Genomic DNA, 6,265 nt, shown 5'->3' on the forward strand with positions numbered 1-6,265 from the left:
GAGTTAAGGCTTGAAACAAGTAAAAATAGTGTGGTAAGAAAAACAAACTAAAATTGAGTTTATTGAATTACGTTGATTCTGGAATTAAATTTCTTTTTCTTACCCCACTGGCAGATATTTTTACTTGTTTAACCCTTTATAGGGCACTCATTGAAATCTTTGGAAATTCTCATTTTTAACCTCAGAAAGCTAATGGGGGATGTTACAGGACATTCTTTAAAAAAAATTAACAATATTTTTCATCTTTGGCTGAGAGAAAACTACATTACTCTATTACTTCAAATAAAGACAGGGGGAGGGCACTTTGAATATGTGCGGAAGTGACTAAATATGGTCACTTGCCCCATAAAGGGTTAAGTATAAAGCTCTTGATTTTCATAATTTATTTCAATAAACAAGACTTAAAGGCGGAGTCCACGATGTTTGAAAAACGCTTTGGAAAAGGAGACGGGCCGACAACCAAAACACACTTATAGCCAATCAAATCAAATCAAATGCCGGGTTGCGTATGTGTGGGGCGGGTCTATCAACAGAAGGTCCATATTCTATTGGGGTAGGGGCGTGTTTGTTTAGGTGATTTCAAATATCAACATTGGCTTTCAAACATCATGGACTCCGCCTTTAATATCTTAAGTTACTTTGCTTGCAAGTAAATGTTTCTCAATTTAAGAATGTTTAGATATTTATTTTTGGACAAAATGCTTTATAGCTTTATAGAGTTGTCTCAGACGATGACGTGGTTTTCCTGTGGCAGCTACCGTAGCTTCACGTGCTGTTGGTTGGAAATCACAATCTTATTAATGAGCACCACTCACCTACAAAATTGAAACAGTGATATTGTTAAAATTGTAGCCGGCCAGACCATTACGATAAAAGCTATATTAAAAGCAATGTCAAAATGCTAAGCTAATGTCAGTAAGCAAGCTGAAGAAATTGAACTTCTAAATCTGTTGCGTAATAGGGTACACAGTGGAAGTCCTTACACCCGGAATAGCCAACAACACACAGACCAACCAGGAGCTGACCGGAAATCAACTTCACCAATAATGTAACTTCCCAAAGAACCCAGCCTTATGGAAACAATGTATATAGTTTGTTTATCCGGGCTAGCAGCGGAGTTATGCGTGTGTCTTTGTTTAACGCTGGAAATGGTTGAAATGGGGCGGTCCCAACCGGATCATGAGTCGCAGGCGGTAAGTAAAACTGCATCAAATGTCTCTGTTTTGCTGACAATCGGCAATTCAGGTTTCTTTGCCTGAATTGAATAGGTGTATAATAATATGAGTTATAATTATATTTTAAGTTATTAATGAGTTATTCACAGCTGTGTAGGAAGTCAGTTGCCCAGGTGCAGCTTTAGTCATTGTCCAAAAAAATATTAATGCTGAATGACACAATTTAAGTTTATTCCAAATTAAATATGACATTTTCCTTTAAAGGCGGAGTCCATGATGTTTGAAAGCCAATGTTGATATTTGAAATCACCTAAACAAACACGCCCCTACCCCAATAGAATCTGGACCTTCTGTTGATAGACCCGCCCCACACATACGCAACCCGGCATTTGATTTGATTGCCTATAAGTGTGTTTTGGTAGTCGGCCCGTCTCCTTTTCCAAAGCGTTTTTTCAAACATTGTGGACTCCGCCTTTAATGCCAGTCGACATCAATTGAATAAAGGTTTAAACATTAGCCAAACCTGTAGTTTTCAAGAAGAATTATCATTGAAAATATAAAGAGATGATGTGGATGGAGGGAGTCTAAAGCTCTTCAGGTGTATGCTCGTGTTTCAGATGTTACGCATCAATTTCCAGAATCAAGGTAAATTCATTATAAATTAGATGTGTACATATTAAATACATTTTATATTGTTTTTGTTAACTTTGTTCTTCAGAAGCTGCTTTCACTGAGAAGACAACAAGAAGCAGATAACATGAAATTATCGTCATGGCAACCAGATACAAGACATTGAAAGTATCAGCCAATCATCATCCAGAAGCAGCTTCTATTCTTTGTATATGGTACCACAGCTAGAAGATGGGTGAGGATGATTAGGAGATACCTCATGAAATCAGGACTGCCCGGACAGCCTCATATGATGTATGAATCTCTTATAAAAGCGCATGATGATGCTGTTATAGGTTTAGTTTTGGGTCTGTTTACTGTTAAGAAAAGTTCATGTTTCTAGACTCTCAAAACAATCCTATAAACCAGAGCAAGGATACACGTCCTCTAATCCTGTGTGTCCCAAACAACCGCCTGATTTCCATGCTGTGTCTTTATCCCTCTGAATGAATCTGCATTTCTATACACACACACATGAGCTGTGTTTAGCACTCGGCATGACTTCACCGAGGATTAATAGGACTGGAGATTTCAGACGGGTTCTGTCGAGTAAATGAGCTTACACCTAAGCTAACTAAAAAGATTCTTATGAATATTAATACGAGATGGTTCAGTACGTGAAATGAATGCATGCTAATGTTGGCTTTCTCTGTGCACAAGCAACCAAAAGCCACCCTAGTCATTGTGTTAATTTCACATAATAAACATAAAGTTATCCACTGAGGGTGACAGTATTTCTCGAGCACCAGCACCTAATGGAATCATTCTTCAGATCTTTGACGTGTATCGTACCGTCTCGCTTTTTATTCCAGACGAGCGCTGCTCCTGTAAATGTTTTTTAAGATATGAGCGGAAAGTCAAATATCGCTTGCATATTTCAGAAGCATTAATCTGAAAAGCAACTCACAAAACACTTTACTCAATCACAAAAGTTTGAATCGCATTACTTTTATAGGTGATTTTATATGCAGCATATCTGTGGCGTTCAGTGTCAATGTGCTGTGGGCCGGGTGACAATGTTGCTGAGGTTGTTTTTAAATGTATTGCTTTGTAAGGCCAGTGGAGGACTCTTACCTGTGATATAAAGGATGGTTGGGATGTATTGGAAGTCCTGACGTGCCTTTGGGATTTAATACTAAATCAGAATTTTCACATCAAAGTCGACTTCTGCAGGCATACAGAATCAAAGGTGCTAATGTCATACAGGATTTTTATGTATAAATTAATGTAATGTTTGACTATAGCACCTATTTTCAAGGGTAGAGAGAGAGAGATTTGTTGTGTGGTTACATTAACTCATTCCCCCCCAACATTTAAAAAAAAAATTACCCACCACCATTTTTTTGATTTTCACAAGTTTAACGAAATGCCATATATTAAATATGGGTAGGTTTCTTCAAATACCAAATTTTGAGCAAAAAGCTGAAATAATTGCATATTTGTAAAGGAATTTTGTTAGAGATCAGATTGAAAATGATGATCAAAACATACACAGAGTTTAAAATGAATTAAATGAGTTTTTGCTTCATTTTTTTTATAAATTGGGTAAGAGCACCATCTAGTGAGTAACATCAGAATTACAGATTACCGTAAAAACTCATCAGGAAAGCATCATTGGCAGGGAAATGTTTTCTCTTAAAGGTGCAGTGTGTAAATTTTAGTGGCATCTAGTGGTGAGGTTGTGCATTGCAACCAACAGCTCAGTCCACGGCTCACTCCTCACTTTTGAAACGCATAGAGAAGCTACGGTGACCGCCAACAAAAAAAACTATGTCATAGTCGGAGACAACTTAGTGAAAAAAGCTTGTCCGTTAAGGGCTTCTGTACAAACACGGCGGCACAAAATGGTGACTTCCACGTAAGGGTCCCTCGGTGTATGTAGATAAAAACGTCTCATTCTAAGGTAATAAAAACATAACGGTTCATTATAAAAAGGTCTTTATACACCTCCAATGATATAGTTTTGTATATTATTTTGCATTTCTGTCAAGAGATCCTTCTAAACATTACACACTGCATCTTTAATTGACGAGATAACTCGTCAATGGCGGGGAAAGAGTTAATTCCCAGCATGCTTTGCTCTCAGGACAAATGAAGACAGTAAATGTTAAAATATTTTTTAATAATTTGTCGAACAAAAGCAAGGAAAGTTAGTTGGCTCAACACAAATTGAATTGTTGTGTACATACATGCATGTAACCAAAATCTTTGTTAAACAATGATTCGCCAAAAAAGCAAATTGCTGTATATGCAGTCTGTGATATAAAAATATTTTTCGTGCATACAGACATCTGATAAACATTTTATGAAAGAGATTTACATACAAGTACTGTGCTAAATTCTTAGGCCACCATGCCATTACATTTGTTGTTTTTGCAATGATATAATGAGCATATATAATTAGTTCTCAATCTTTTTATTATATAACCAGAAAATACAGGAAATCTGTATAATATGCAATAAAAAAACATTGAAATCCTACTTTTAATCGACTGACTTCAGGAGTTGAGATGTGTTAGAGAGGTCATCACTAAATACTGACTTTTACCTAAGGAAGACATTTAGTTTAAAAATGATGGTGTTTTTTATTTGTGCACATATTTACTGTATTTAAAAAAGAAATATAAATATGGATAATTGTTGATACAACAAAGGTGATGGAGGACTTACAATACTGTTTAATATCATAAACTCGCTGAATGTCTTGGTATAATCTGAAGGGACAGCTGTAGTGAAGTATTGTACATGCAGCTAATGCTTTAAAAATTGCCTTTGACATAATGAAAATGCACAGATGAAATAAAAGTAATCTCTCTTAGTACACATCTTTCATCCTTGTTACTCGAATGACATCTCAGAAACAGGCTGTCATTTATAGTTTTTCTTTATTAACATTCGTGTATATTTAATGTATATAAGTATACATTTTTAGTAGTTTGAGTGCGCCATAAGAATTAAACTCTGGACCTTTGTGTTGCGAGCACAGTTGGGTCAAAAAAGAGAGTAGGATTAATATAATTGCAAATATTTTGGGTTGATATTAATGTGAAAAATATTCTGGTGTGCTGCGTGTTATCTTGTTTAGTGGCAGCAAACATCATCTCTAAGCTGAGCTGAACTCATGCATGCATATGGAGAATTTCTGCATCCTTTGATGTTAATATTATGTGATTCAGAGCGCCGAGCTCGTCATCTCATCAGCGAGAAGCAATTCACAGCATTATTCTGAACATCATAACTTTTTAAATATCTTTTGCTTTCTCCAATAATATACCTTCCCAATACTAAAAATATGAGTGAAATATATTTCTCTCATAAGAAGGATATAAGTTATGTGCCTTTCAGCCGGAGGGGACAGCGGGTAGATGCCGTAGACAAAGAAAAGCAGCGGTTTGATAACACGGTACAAGCCGAACTAATCGGGATGAATCTACACGTTATTACGGAAGTGGAAAAGAGCGTTCTGTCTTAATCTACACTCCTGCAGCTCATGAGACTCTCTAACTCTCCAAATTGTGCCATCTATCACCCCGTATATCGCTTTTTCCACCGTCTCTTCTTCTCTGCTTCTTTAGCGGGGTGGCAGAATGTCAGAGGATTGTTCAATTATCAAGGGAGTCGAACAAACAGGGCTCTTTCTTCGCGGTGCTAATAACCAGACCTCATATTTTCCTTCCCCCCCTTCGGTTTATTCTTTACCCTTTCTACAGTTTCTCCTCATCCCGCTGCTATAGTGGACTCGTGCTGCGCTCTCATTATGCCGGGTGATAATTATGTGGGAGACAATGGCGACTGATTCGAGGGCGGCGGGCGCGGTGCAGGAAAGAGTTAATTTCACACCTACAGCATGCTTTAATTAAAGAAACGATAAAGGTAAACACACCTGTCGTTTTGTGCGTGTGTGCGTTTGTAAAGTGCAGATGAATATACACGAGTCGAGTGCGAGGTTCATGTATGCATGTTACACTGTTTTAATGCTGTTTTATTTATAACTCACAAATAAATGAGATTTTCTTTCCTGCGGTGGTTGTGCATTGTGAATGCGAGCTTCCATTGCATTAGAAGCACAAAGATCATGGGTTTGATCCTCATGCTGATAAAATGTATAGCTTGTAATGCACTGTAAGTTGCTTCGGATAAAAATGTCTGTCAAGTGCATAAAACACATTATATTAGGTTAAGCTTTCCATTAACGTTCCTATTTAATTTAATGGCAGTCGATTGGCTGGTGTGGAAATCTGCCTTCTCTGCTTATGGGAAACATAAATGTTTTCGAGCCAATCAGCAGATCTGCTAGTGTCACGTGACTTAATTGACCTTTCATTAAGCCACGCCCGAAAACTGCAACAGGCCAATCGTGGTTTAGCAACCTTAATTAGGTGTGGGAGGTCTGTCAAGCTTTTGAGCGAGAAAAACATGCC

The sequence above is a fragment of the Misgurnus anguillicaudatus genome, chromosome 7 (genome assembly GCF_027580225.2).
Source record: "Misgurnus anguillicaudatus chromosome 7, ASM2758022v2, whole genome shotgun sequence".
NCBI classification, from domain to species: domain Eukaryota; kingdom Metazoa; phylum Chordata; class Actinopteri; order Cypriniformes; family Cobitidae; genus Misgurnus; species Misgurnus anguillicaudatus.